The sequence below is a fragment of the Cupressus sempervirens genome, chromosome 5 (assembly GCF_028749045.1).
Source record: "Cupressus sempervirens isolate cs-2001-9-10 chromosome 5, ASM2874904v1, whole genome shotgun sequence".
Taxonomy (NCBI): Eukaryota; Viridiplantae; Streptophyta; class Pinopsida; order Cupressales; family Cupressaceae; genus Cupressus; species Cupressus sempervirens.
This window is the reverse complement of record NC_143122.1, coordinates 15741007-15756137: the sequence shown is the minus strand read 5'-3', so window position 1 is coordinate 15756137 and position 15131 is coordinate 15741007.

The window sequence follows — 15131 nt, the reverse complement described above, 5'->3', positions numbered from 1 at the left end:
AGCTTTTAGAAGTTTCTCCAGTTCTTCTTTGACAAGCAATGCAACATGAGGATGCATTTTCCAAAGCTTCTATTTGACTGGTTTGATACCTGGTGCTATGGACAAGTGATGCATGATAAGATCGGGATCCAGTCCTAGCATGTCAAAGTATGTCTAAGAAAAAAATATTTTCTTTTCTTTGAAAAAGGCAACAAATTTTTCCTTCTCTTTAGGTCACAGCGACTATGCCAGATGTATAATATGAGGATGCTCTTTTGTGCCCAGGTTAGTTGGTTGCGTTGGCTCTATTAACACTGATGATCTCTCCTGAAAGTGACTAGGAAACACATCAAATATCTCATTCGCGGGTGCCTCAGAGAGGTTTTCACCTTTGGATACATCTTTTTTTTTTTTTTACTTTTTTGGGTTTTGACACTGCCACAATGTAGTTTTCACCATTAGACCTTTTTCATTTTATTTTTTAATTGTATGACTGAGATATTTGATGTCAGCCTTAGTCATGTTGACACTTTGCTCATTGGTGGAAGATGTTATAGGTTTGATAGCATTTAGGTAATAGGCAAGAGCATAGTCATTCTAGAATGTGATTACTTTGCTAGATGCATTAGGGCTCCAATCTATAAGCTCAGGATGTGTGAGTGAGAGAGTAGTGGCTAGTTCAAATGTGTTCACAGTATAGTCATTAAGTGCTTGGACCAGCAAATCGAGACCTACAGAAACCTCATCTATAGGTGTATTCAAATGCCTCTGAGTATGAACATAAGTAATTGAAAACTCTAGGACACTAGTTGGATTAGACCCATGTGACCTAACCCTAGACGTTTCACCCATTTTGATTTAGTTTTCATAGACATGTACTTGGTCAATGTCTTTATCAATAGTTGCTTTTGAAAGAGAGTCAAACTCGTATTCTTTAGAATTAGTGCTACATGACGAGAGACCATAGAACTCCCCAACAGTGATAAGGATGTACTCACCTTCATCCTCTGGGTTCTTACACAAATACTCGATATGGAATGATTGACTAGATTCTCCCTTTTCTAAATGATATTTGAGTTGCTTAATATTGTCCTCAAAAGAGTCACTAGTATCATCAACATTGCTAACATGTGGCACAAATTCATATGGCTTAGTGAATAATTTAGCAAGATCATGAGGAATAGGATGGGGATAGGAGTCCTCATCATCAGATTCTTCCTCTCAAGTATCTAACTCAACTTGTGACTCATTTTTAGATAAACTCTCAAGTGTTGGTGTAAATTTATTTGGTCCCAAATGGAAGGGAACCTTCTTAAATTCTAGGTTAGTCATATCATTTTTGGTTCAAGCTATTTCTTTGATAGGATCAATTAGGCTATTATTATTACACCCAATAGGGCCACTTCCTTTGTAACCAAGATGCTTCATAAGCCTAAGACTAGGCCCATATTTCTTAGGAGTGATTTCTTGAGCTTGCTTTGTTAGGTCCATTGGAGCCTCTTCTCTATAAATCCATGCTGCAATGGCTCTATTTTCACTTTCATCCTCTAAGGACACTATAGCCTTAACAAAAGTTCCATCATACTTGGTATGAGGTGTCAATATGAATGGCTTCTTTGCCTCTGAGGGTCTCCCATAATGACGAGGAGATTTTGGAAGAGATGTCAATCATAGCACTGGTTTAATGTGATACTCTCCCATCCCATTTTCTTTCAATTTGAATGACCGCTCAATTTGTTTCAGCTTATTGTCATGATAATCAATGGATTCATGGTTAGTAGGGATGAAAGTTTTAGTAGCCTTGAGCATATTGCAAGTGTAGCTAGTAGTGGCAGGAATAGTAACTTTGAAACCATGAAATGGGAACTTGATGCATTGGTGGTATGTGGATGGCATAGCACGCATCTCATGTATCCATGGCCATCTTAAAAAAATGTTGTATGCCAAGGGAATTTCAAGCACCTGACAGGTGACATCCCTTCCTACAGGATAGACGCGAATGGGTAAAACCACAAGACCTAGAGACTTTCATTTGACCTCGTCATAGGCTTTGATAGTGATCTTACATCGATGGTCAATAGAGTCTTTAAAATAATTCAATTGTCTAAAGAGAGTAGTAGAGACAATATTTAAGATGGTGCCATTATCGATGAGTACCTGACGAACACGTGTCTGATGGATCATAACCTTGATGTGTAGCAGTTGATTGTGTGGGTGACTCAGTGAGTTATCATCCTCCTCAGAGAAGGTCATAAGTTAAGGTGAGGTTAGGTGACCTACCATGGATTGAAATCACTCAAGATCAAGATCTTGAGGAACATTCGCCTTGGTGAAGGCTTTGTCCAAAATCTTCTTGTGAGTAGGCAAGATTTTAAGTAGCTCAAAGATGGAAATTTGAGCATTAGTTCATTTTAATTGATTGATAACACTATAACTAGTTGTTGTTGAGTTCATTGTGGGTTTTCTACCTTTGCTAGATGGTCCAGCAAGGGCTTTATCTTTGTGTTGTTCAAGATCAAAAGTAGGAGGCACAGGGCCTTTGAGAACCAACTTGGCATAAGAATGAGTGATAGCATTAGCACATTGTTGTGAGGGTGTATTATCCATTGCATTGAGATTAGGGCCCCTCAAGACAAATGGTGTCTTAGGTTTGTTTTTATCTTGTTTACCCTTAATGGTAATAATGTCACAATATTCAGAATCCATAGGTTCAACCATGTGAATGACATTGTCATCATTAGAATATGCATAGTTGACCTTGTTTTTGGGTTGTGGTTTCAAAGTCTTTCCTTTTTCATAAGTTGGGAAAGGTTCTTTGAACACCTTATGATCTGAGTTTTTGTTATGTCCATCTACCACTGTAGACACCTAAAAATCCTTAGAAAATAAAATATTTTTATTTTTTGAAAAAAGTCCCTAATGACATCATCATTTATTAATTAATTATTTATTTAATTAACTAATTTATTTTTATGTCATTAAATCCCTTTATCTTAATTAAAAATATTTAATTAAGGAATCCCTCCCAAAAATGTTTAAATCTTATTTAAACATTATTTCCTTATTTATTAATTATTTAATTAATAAATTGACCAAAAATCCCAAAATAAACAAATAATTTATTTTTTTCCCAAAACTTGGCCAATTTCCTTAAGACCACTAACCTCTTCCAAAATATTTTAATCCTTCTTTAATTTTGATTAAAGGCTAATCCCATCATTTCCTACCCCTAATCCCAACTCAAAATATTTAATTAAGATTAAATATTAATCCTCATGTTTATTAAAAATGTTTTAATAAATATCTCCTCAACCCAGACCCTTGAAATAAATAAAACTTTATTTATTTTCTAAAAAACCTTTTTTATCCTCATCCTAAGAAGTTCTAGACTCTTCTAGAAAGCCTTCATCCTCATCCAAAGCCTAGACTCTTCTAGAAGATGTCAATCCTTATCTTTAATCCTAATCCTAATCCCCTCCTAACCTTGTCACATTCCCTAAACATGGGTTAAGACTTGCTAACCCAAGCCAAAGCCAACAAATATCTCCTCCTTCACCCATCCTCATTAAATGCCATCCACTTGCCCATCTCTAACAAGCCTAATCTAATCTTAAACCCAAGCATAATCCAAGCCTTAATCATTTGCACATTCCTAAGTCAAGCTTAAGACTTTCTTAATCCAACCCAAGTCAAAATATATCAACTCTCTCACAAATATCCCAACCATAAAACTTTATGAAGCCCACAAAGCCATAAATGACTCTTACAATCTCATTCATTGCTCTTACAAACCATTATGAGGGTCTTTATGAGCTTTGAGCCTCTTTTGTTGACCTCTCAAACCCTCTTGCTCTAACCAATGACCCTGTTGCATGTGTCACTCCTTGATTGGTTGTAAGGAAGCACAATCAATGTGCTCTCCTCTCATTTAATCTAAACCTTCCATAAGCTTTCTCCCATCCTTGCATCCTAGCCCTTGATCCCTCAAGCCCTTTTCCTATTTAAGGGATCCTCTCCCAAGCCATTTTAACACAATCACCCATAGTAACAAAGTAATGCCATTTTGATCATGAAGTAAAGCCATAATGCCATTTTTAAGAAGCCATTTTACATCAAATCCATTCACCCAAGCCAAAATCCATCAAGAACACCACTGAAGCCTTTGGAAAATCGAGCATACATCCTATCTAATTAGACAAAGCTACTCAAAAAGACAACTTCTCATTGAGAGAGCCCATTAATGGCTCATATTCTCAATTGAGAGCTCATCTTAGTCTATCTTGAAGTTATGTTTATTTAATTTTGTGAATACTTTTGATTTGATATTTAGTGTTCTTTTCATTACTAATCTTCGTATATAACCACAAGATCACCAACATCAATCATGTCCTAGACTTTATGGCACAAGTTTATGCAGCTGCTAGTTTTGTGTCCCTTATTTTGGTGATATTCATAGAATGAGGTTTCATTCCACCATGGAGGATATGGTTGTGGATCATAGGGATGAGGATTGTCCATCGGTGAAATAAGCTTATGTTGTAGCAATGTTTTGTAAATCACATCCAAAGGTTCTCCCAAGGGTGTATACTCTCGCTTGGGGTGTGTTGCCCATGAGTTTCTTGGTTTGTTCCCAGATGGCTTGTTGTCAAGAGGAGATTTTTCAACATTTTTGGCCACTTTGAGGTCATCTGTGAGATTAAATTTTTCTTTAGTAGGTTTGGGTGTGACATTGTCAATGACTCCATCATGTATGATTTCTTGGTTCTTGTTGACATGTTTGGTTTTATCCCTATTGGAAGTGGAACCTTGTCTCATGTCCCTCTGAAGAGTGAGTTCACCTTTCTTGACCATAAATTCCTTTATACAAATAGCCTATGTGATCATGTATTTGAAAGTATGTGGACCTTGAAGTTGAACTCTATATCTAAAATTAGGTAGGAGGTTATCAATGAAAATGTCAAGCTTCTCCATTTCTAGAGTTTTGTGGGAATACTTAGTGTACAGTTGTCTCCACCATTGAAGGAATGTGAGAAAAGGTTCTCCAATCTTCTATTTAAGATTGCATAAATCTCAAATGTTGACAAGATGTTGAATGTTATGAGAATATTTCTGAACAAATAGGTTAGCAATTTCATCAAACATCTTAATACTAGAAGGTAAATGTGAAAACCACTCTAAAGCTTGACCACGTAGGCTTCTTGGAAATAAATGCATGAGGTATGTTTGATCATGTATAAACTCCATAGACAAAGCACCAAATTCCTGCAAGTGATCTTGGGGATTAGTGGTACCAAAGTACTCGTCATACTTGGGTAGCTCAATGCCTCATGGAAAAGGCAACATGTTAACACTTTTGTCAAATGGAAATGGGCAAAGAGCATCCAATGTATATATTTTTGTGGGTTTCTCTTTCTCATGCATCATTTGAGCTAATTGGTCTTGCATAATTTTTAATTGCTTTTGGAGTTTAGAAGTCTCAGTTTCTTCTTCAGGTGTGATAATAGTTTCCACATTAAAATGAGAGGGCAACTTCACTCCCTCTTTGGAAAGTTTGAGGAAATACTTTTCTTTCTCTTTGTTGAGTAGGATTCCCATGACCTTTTGAAATTTTTTCTCTTCGACATTTTTCTATGTGTTCAAAAAGTATTTCCACCTCTTCCAGTTCCTCATCAGTGTCATAGTTTTTCTCTTTCTCTTTGTCATTCCTAGATGGTTCTTGATGTCTACTATGATTACCATGTTCAGGGTTGCAATTAGTCATTGTAGGAACGTGTTTAGTTTCAATGTGTTATGTTTTTAAAGGTCCTTTGAAAAAGGAGTCAGACATCATGTTTGGTCATATAGGACCTCTACCTATCTCAGTATCTTCTTGGTACAAAGGATTCCTAATTTGTTGCAAGTTTATGGAAAATGTTTGCTGAATTCGAGGTGACCTAGAAGATGAGGGAGATAGTGAAGATGCCTCACTAGTCAAACTAGATACATATTGTGTAATGAAAGGTAAGTGACTACTATTGTGATTATGACCCCTAACATGACCACCTAAGTCTAAGAGGATAAAACACGTTGCCACTTCTAGTTGCGACAATGATAGACAAGGACAAGAAGTAAGAACCTGGACAAGGACTACACTAGGACTGAGTCTCAATAGGGTAAGACAAGAATGTTGTATACTAAGGCACAAATAGTCTAATTTGAAGGCTAGAATAGCTAAAGGTTATGACTATCATAACATAGAGTATGACAAGCATTAAGAAACAAGAATCCAGAGAAGTAAAAGGTAAAACTAGTCAAAATGCAGGTCACAAATTTTTGGTTAGGCTAAATGCCACTATCCAAGACTGTGTATAGATAAAAAAGGACTCTTGGGATGTAGATCATAGATTGGTCAAACAAACTGATTTGATAGCTTTGGAACAAGATCTTGCATGAGGATTCTCTGTAAGCCACGTGAGGAAGTTCACTAAGTTGTACGAAGACTCATGATAGTAATTTAATTTCGGCGAAGACTTTTTTTGGCTTGCACAGAGAAATGACAGAATAGCTAAAAAAGAGGTAGGATCTTGTGGATGTATATGAAAGATCTCATCTAAGGACCTAAACTACCTGATGTGAAAAGATAAATTCTTGCGCGAGAAAGCTCTAGCCTATGCAAAAATCAGGACTAGATTAACAATAGTGTTGGATTTCGAAGAGATTTTTAGACTGTTTGGATAGATTGGATAGATTTGTCAAACAAATTTAATTAGATAGATAGTGTGGTTAACTTAGTAAGATATTTGGATGCTATTTCAAGATTCAATCAAGGCAATGTGTTTGAACAAGATAGTGGGAAGCAAGTAGTAGTCGAAAATAGTCCTACCAAGGGCAAAGCAAATTGACAAGATAGGGGAGTCTTGACCTTTGTTTATTGTAGATAGTTTTGGCTTGTTTATGACTCAAGAAAAAACATGCTTTTATCCCTAAAAACAAAAATTGGTAGAGAAGGAAGAACCTTTGTCCCACATCTTATGCACATGCGTGTACCTCACACAATCGTGTCACCCTTAGAGGGTGCCTGTGTTTTTGGTATATTCAAAGGACTCAATAGTATACACTAAATGAGCACCCTTATGATAGGGGATGAGCATGTATACCACCTTCAAATTTCTAGTAGCATGCCTATGGTGAGTTCTACAAGAGAGATTCATCCCCCTCCTTGCACAAAGATTATGCCACCTTTCAGAGGTGAACTGAGTGGCTTCTATCTACAAGGTTTTTACTTGGCTTCCATTCGTATTAATTTCCAATGCCTCCAAAAGTGGATTTGAGACTAGAAGCCCACGCCAACATCTAAAAGTGCACACTACTTTCTTAGAAAGCTAGGGGCTAGCACTGACTAGTGTACAGATAGAGCTTCCCCTTGATATGCAATATCAAGAATCAAGGGAAAGAAATTAATTCAGCTTTGGAGTCTTTCTCTCTACAAAGCATCTTGATTATACTGAGTTGGAATCTTTGGAAAAAAGAGTTTTCTCACTTGGGTCATTCCTAGAGGTTGGATCACTTCGGCAGGCCCTCTAAAGGATTGATTCAAACTAGTGGTTTGATTGCAAGGGTCAAAGTTTTTGATTTCCCCCAAGGGGAAAGGGCATACTCCTCTACCTTACTTTCTCACCCAAACAAACAAAACAAGTTAATTATCGACTTAGCTTAATCAATCTAAACTCATTCTTCCTAAAGATTTTGATTCCCTCAAAAGGAAACCATCATCTCATCATAGAGAAGAATTAGCACTAGAGAACCACTAAGTTGCTTGCCTTCTTCAAAATATCATCTTTCAGAAGTGTCTAGGTTCTGATTCACCCTTGGTCATGACCTCCAAGTGGTGAAGAGCATAATCCCCTATTCTTCTATCTTGCACCCTAGGAAGTTCACAAGCCCCTAATTAGACTATGTTTTGAAAATAGGAAAGAAGACACGTTGTTTAGTTGGTTTTAATGTTGATCTTCGACAAACATATCTTTGATAGCATCCTGCAAACAAACCATTAGTCCATATTTGAGTGGGTTGTATAAGGAATCTTTGACAAATCATCCTACAGAAAATAGTTAAGCTGCAAAGAATTAGAGAAATAGAACAACACAAATTCCACAAAACATACGTTAAGGAAATTGAGTAAATTGCAAAGTAAAAATGCTTGAATCAAAGGTTGCTATTCCAAGATCTCATGTGAGATCTCTAGAAAAGCTGTGCAAAATCCTTTTATGGCTTGTGCAAAGAAATAAGGTGATGTGTGAAGACTCACGTGCTCGGGAACTTTCTTGTGTGAATCAAAAAAAATCCTCGTGCAAAGATTCTAAATCCTTGCGCGAAAATGGATTATCTCGCGCGAAGATTCTTGAATCTATATAGAACTATATAGATAGAGAGCTTAGAAACTTATAAAAATGCACATAAGCCCCATAGTGGGCGTAAAAAATGTATACATGAAATGTGGCCTCTGTTAACACACACACTTCAACATGGTCTTTATATGCGAATCCATCCTAGAATGAACATGGGATTGTTCACCCAAGAATAGTTCAGCAAGGCAACCTGTTGCCTTCTATCTAGAGAGATTTTACCTATTTAATATCCTCAAATTCGAGGTGTAGGTAACTAGACCCTCTAAAAATGAAGGATTTAAAGAAATGCAATTAATCTATGTGACATGCAATTACTCTATATGAAAGATGCAATTAACCTAAGAACATGTAAATCAAACTATATTAACCATATGCATTTTAAAGAACTAGATGAGATTAAGCTAACAATATGAATGTATGAAAATGTGTGAGCAAAGTTGGGTATGAAATTCAATATAAATTCAATATCAATTCAATTCAACCTCCATAATGAGGAATTATGAGTTCCTTAAATAGAATCCATGATTGAATCAACGGTTGAGATCAACTCAGATTGACAGTCAAGATTAGACAAAAGATTCAGTTAAGATGGAAACTTCCTTGTGCAAGTGAAGTGAACTATTTCTAATTTGAGTGTGATGAGCAGTCAACTGAACTTGTCATGAGTGAGAGAACAAGTTAACTGGATTGATTCTATTTTGAGAGATAGTTCACTCAGAGTTTCCATTTTGGAAATCAAGAGAAGATTTTAAAGATATTATTTAATTTAATAAAGTGAGATATGACCTCATAAATGCCTTTTTCATTTAATTGAATAATCACATTCAATTAATTAAAGTGAGCATAATTATTAAATTAAATTAATTAAAGCATAAATACTTAATGATTAAATTAAATCTTAATCAATAGGTTTAATGTGACTAATATGAGTCAATACTATAGGAATTAAATAAAGAGTCTGATTAGTGCAAATTAGGGTTTTAAGCATTTGACAATTAAGACAAGTAGGGAGTAGAAAAATAAGAATTTCCTATTATAATAGGTCTTAGGATTGATCAGAATAGACCAGAATTGGTATAATGGAAATGAGCCAATTTTGGGGTATTACAGTGACCATTAGTTTAACATTATTACTATTAATTCCTTAACATTATAAAATTTATGCTATTGATTGATATAATTTAACAATAGTGTTATCACAATAATGTATTTAAGATATTAACTCAAATAATAAAATAAATATAAGCATATGTTTTATAAAGAAAGAATACATTAGTCATGGATCTTGATAGTCCACCCTTCTTGAATTTTCTTGTCCTCAAGCAATGTTGAGTGAGAAATGACTTCTTCTCCCACCCATGTAGCATCTTCCATGGGTAGATTTTTCCATTTCACTAAGTATTCTAGAATAGTCTTATTCCTTAGTTTCCTATCACACCTTTCAAGAATAACCTTAGGTTCAAAGATGAGTTTTCCTTCATTGGCTAGTGGCAGCAAATCAACACAAGGGCTTATGTGTTTCTTGAGGACTTTCTTTAGTTTGGATACATGAAAGATATTATGAATCCTGCTATCCTTAGGTTATTCTATCTCATAGGCTACTTCACCTACCTTTCATAAGATCCGTTATGGTCCATAGAAACATGGCTTTAGTTTCTCTACTCCATTAACCTTAAGTGAAGATTGTTTGTAGGGCTATAGTCTTAAGAATACTAGATCTCCAACTTCAAATGTCCTTTCCTCTCACTTTCAATTAGCGTATATCTTCTATTGGTTTTGAGCATGGCAATGATTATCCTTTAGAATTTTCATAATATCAATGTTTTGTTGGATGAGATCCTTGGCTCTTGGTACCTTGATTTCTTGAATAATTAGATCTCTAAATGTGGTGGCCTCATATCCATATAATGCTTTAAACGGACTCATCCCAATTGACATGTGATGGGTGTTATTATAGCAGTATTCTCCTAAGTATAACCATTTGGTCCATGTATTTTTCTATCCTATTACATAGTTTCTAAGATAACCTTATATCCATTTATTAATAATTTTGGTTTGTTCATCCATCTGGGGGTGGTAACTAGTGCTGGGAGTCAACTCAGTTCCTGTTAATCAAAAAAGTTCTTTCCAAAATAGGCTGAGAAACTTGCTATCCTTGTTACTAATAATATTCTTTGGTAACTCATGTAGCCTAAAAATTTCTTTTAAGAATAACTCTACTATCTGTGGTGCCTTATAATGTATGGATATTGAAAAGAAATGTGCATATTTGGTCAACCTATCCACCACTACAAAGATGGAATCTATTTCTCACACTTTTGGTAATAATGAAATCCATGGAAACACTTTCCAACTTTTGATTTAGAATGGGTAATAGTTGTAATAAACTAGTTGGGTAGTTGTGTTTGGACTTATTCTTCTAGCATGCGATACATTCTTGGAAATACGTCATAATGTCCTTCTTTTATCCTTTCCAAGATTACCTCTCCCTTATCTTCTTGTAAGTCTTGTAGAACCCTATGTATCTAGATAGAGGGTTGTCATGGTATTCCATAATTTTTCCTTTAACCTTGGAATTTGCTACAAGTAGTATTCTTCCCCTGTATAGAATGAGTTCTTCAATTATTTTGAATTCATCATTGGGTAAATTTCCCTCCATAATCTCATTAGTTCTTGGGTCCTTAGCATATTTTGCAATAATGTCATTTTTCCAATCACCTGTGATACTAGTAAGAGTGTTCAAATGGCTTTGTTGGGATAAGGCATATGCTACTACATTATTGGTTCCTTTGATGTACTCAATATCAAAATTATAGGCTTGGATCTTGCTTACCCATTTTGTTGACAATAATTAAGGTCTTTTTGATTCATAAAGAACCTTAAACTATTATGGATTTTCTTAATATTGAACCTTCCACATATTAAGTATTCTCTAAATTTTTCCAATGCATGCATGATAGCCAACATTTAATTATCATAGATTGAGTAGTGCCTTTCTATCTTTGAAAGTTTTCAGCTCTCAAAAGCAATATGGTGTTTGTTTTTCATGAGTACTACTCCAATTCCCTCACCTGAAGCATCACACTATTATTCAAAAGGTAGTGCAAAATTTGGAAAAGCTAAGACAGGGAAAGAGCTCATTTTTTCCTTTAACTCTTCAAAAGCTTCCTGTGCTACCTCATTCCATCCAAAATTTCCTTTTTTTGATAAGTCTGTCAGATGGGATGCTATCTTGATAAAATTCTTCAAAAATTGTCTGTAGTAGCTGCATAAGCCCAAAAATCCCCTAAGTTGAGTTAGGATCTTGGGTTTTGGCCATTCCCTCATTGCTTTAACCTTTCTCCATCCATGCTTACACCCTTGGCACTAATTTTATGACCCAGGTAGAGAATTTCTTCTAACCCAAATTCACAGTTTGATGCTTTTTCAAATAAGGATTCAGAATCCAATATGTTTGGGACTTCTTCAATGTGTTGGAGGTGCTCTAGCCATGAACTACTATAGATAAGAAGGTTGTCAAAGAATATAAGTAGAAATTTCCTGAGTTGTTTCTAGAAGAGATGATTCATGCATGACTGGAAAGTGGCTGAGGCATTAGTGAGGCCAAAGGGTAGAACTACAAACTTGAAATGTCCATAATGACATCTAAATGTCATCTTGGGAACATCCTCCTTCCTCATTCTAATTTGGTGGTATCTTGATCATAAATCAATCTTAGAAAAATACATTGATCCATGAATTTCATCTATGAGTTCATCCACCCTAGGAATGGGATAGCGATTTTTAATAGTTTTCTTATTTAGTGCTTGATAATCTATACATATCTTGATTGTCCCATCCTTCTTTCTTACGGTGACGTAAAAGAACTTGAACTAGGTTGAATATGTCCCATTGCTAGGAGTTATTAAATGGCTTTTTTAATTTCATCTTTATATTTTTGAGGATCTTGGTAAGGGGTGGTAATTGTATGTATGAAATGCGAGCCTCTAAACCTCACACACACTTCAACATGGTCATTACCTGTGAAGTCATCCTAGAATGAACATTGAATTGTTCATCTAGAACACTCGATAGTGTGACCCATTGCCTCCTATCTAAAGGGATTTTTCCTATTTAATATCCTCAAAGATGAGTATTAGGCAACTAGACCCTCTAAGAATGAAGGGTTTGATATGCAGCTAATCTATGTGAGAATGCAATGTAATCTAAAATGAGATATGTGCTTAATCTAAAAACATGTAAAGGAAACTAGATGAAACATATGCATATCTAAACTAAATGAGATTAAGCTAGGAATGTAAATGTGCACAAATATATGAGCTAAGTGAGTATGAATTTCAATAGCAATTTGATATCAATTCAATTCAACCTTTTTTAATGAGGAATTATGAGTCCCTTAAATAGAATTCCTAGAATCCATCAATGGTTGAAACCAACTCAGATTGACGATCAATATTGAAGCACAATTTCAGTCATAGTGGAAGATTCCAAATTTAGATAGAGTCAACTACCTCAGATCTTGAGTGCAAGAAATAGCTAACTTAGATAGACTCTAGTGTGAGAGAAAGTGATTTGAATCACTTCTAATTCAAGCAATACTTAACTAGGAATTTCCATTTTGAACTGAAGAGTAGAATTAGAAAAGATATTTAATTTAATAAAATGAGATATGACCTCATAAATACCTTTTCCATTCAATTAAATAATTTCATTCAATTGATTAGAATAAGTATATTGATTAGATTAAATAAATTTAATTCCTTATTATATTAGCCTTAGGTGATAATTTAACTTAATAAAGTATAAATACTTTAGATTAAATTAAATTTTAAATCAAATGGGTTTCAATGCGATTAATATGAGTAAATAATATAGGAATTAAATAATAAGCTTGATGAATTCAAATTGGGGTTTTTTGCATCTAACAATTAGGTCAAGTAGCAAATGTTAGGATAAGAATTAGCTTTGATCAGATAGACTAGAATTGGTATAATGGCAATGAGCCAATTTTGGGGTATTACATTTTTCCCCTCTTTGAATGAATGTGTGAGCAGCACATTCAATTCAAAGAAAATTAGAAAGCATGATGTAAAGATGAGATTGGTTCTGAAGTGGATGATCTTGAGACCAGTTGATAATTTTTAAGAACCATCTCTAGAATAGAGTTTGATCCTAAGGAATCCAAGAAGAACACCTAGATACCCAAACTGATAAGCATTCTAAAGGTTTCCATCAAAACAAAGTTTAACCTTTAAGGATCCAAATAGAATGTCTAGATACCCAAGATCAATAGCATTTAAAAGATTATCTCCAGAATAGAGCTTAATCTTTAAGGATCCTAATAGAACACTTAGATACTTGAGGGTTGATAAGCATTTAAAAGATTATCTCCAAAACAAAGCTTAATCTTTAAGGATCTAGATAGAACACATAGATAACTAAAAGTTGATAAGAATTTAAAAGATTATCTCTAGAATGAAGCTTAACCTTTAAAGATCTAGATAGAACACCTAGATACCTAAAATCGAAAGTATTTAAAGGATTATCTCTAGAATGGAGCTGAATCTTTAAGAATCCATATAGAACACCTAGATACCTGAGATCGATAAGAGATCAAGATCAAATTATGAGTCATAGAATCATCCTCATAATGAGGCTTGATCCTCAGGAGTCAAGATTTAGATTGTCTTGATACCTATAATCAACTGATGACAAAATGAAATAGATGACCAAGATGCTAGAAAGAGGGAAACAAGATGCCCCTAGTGGTGAGATGCCCCAAATGATGATGACATAAGATAGGAATGAGATGCCCTAAATAATTAAGATTTATAATGATTTGGATTTCAAGTTCAATGATGTAATCATCCTGCCCCCTTGAGAGTGAAATCAAAAGATGATACACTAGAAATATGATGTAAGGAGCATGTTGAAAGATACAGAAGAAATCCAAGGTTTAGAAAAATATAGAAGAGATTAGAATGATTAGAAGAAAATTTAGAGTTGATTTGTAGTAATTTCAAGGTCCAAAAGACTGAGTTTGACCAAAAGTTGACCAAATTTGACCACAATTAACTTGAGTTGAATATTTCCAAACTGAATTTTGAAAATATGAAGAATTTTGAGTTGAAAGAATTCTAGAAATCCCAAAATATTAGAAAAAATTAGACTGTACAAGCGTTCGATTATGTTGGTCCCCAAAATTTTAAAACATGTTTTTGAGGCACCTAGGTGTGTCAAATTTTGAATTTGATCCCAAAAATGGATTGAGAATAGTCAAATTACCTTGGGGGTGATGTTTGAGCAAATCAAAGCACTTTCAAAAAATTAGGTCAACTTCTATATAAGGCCCCAAGGGGTCATTTTCACATTTTTTCTTTGAGTGGAATTGAGCTCTGAGAGGTATGGCAGTAAATGTGAGATATCATCATTTTGAGTGCTCCCAACAACACACCCAACTGGCAGACTACAAACCTTCGATAACTTATCAATATCTCAGCTTTGTACTTTTATTTTCATGCATTTTAAGGTCATTTATTATACTTTTAGTATGTTTTAGGTAGTCAACATCAATCTTCGCACGAGACTATCCTTTCTCACACAAAGGGGGTCTTTTCTTGCGTAGGGGTTTGATCACTTGTTTGACCTCACATTTTTTCACACGAGGACATTTTTTCTTGTGCAAAGAAATGTATTCTCACACGAGGAAGTACATCTTCATGCGAGAATCTATGATAGCAGTGTGTTTTAAAATTACATTTTTGA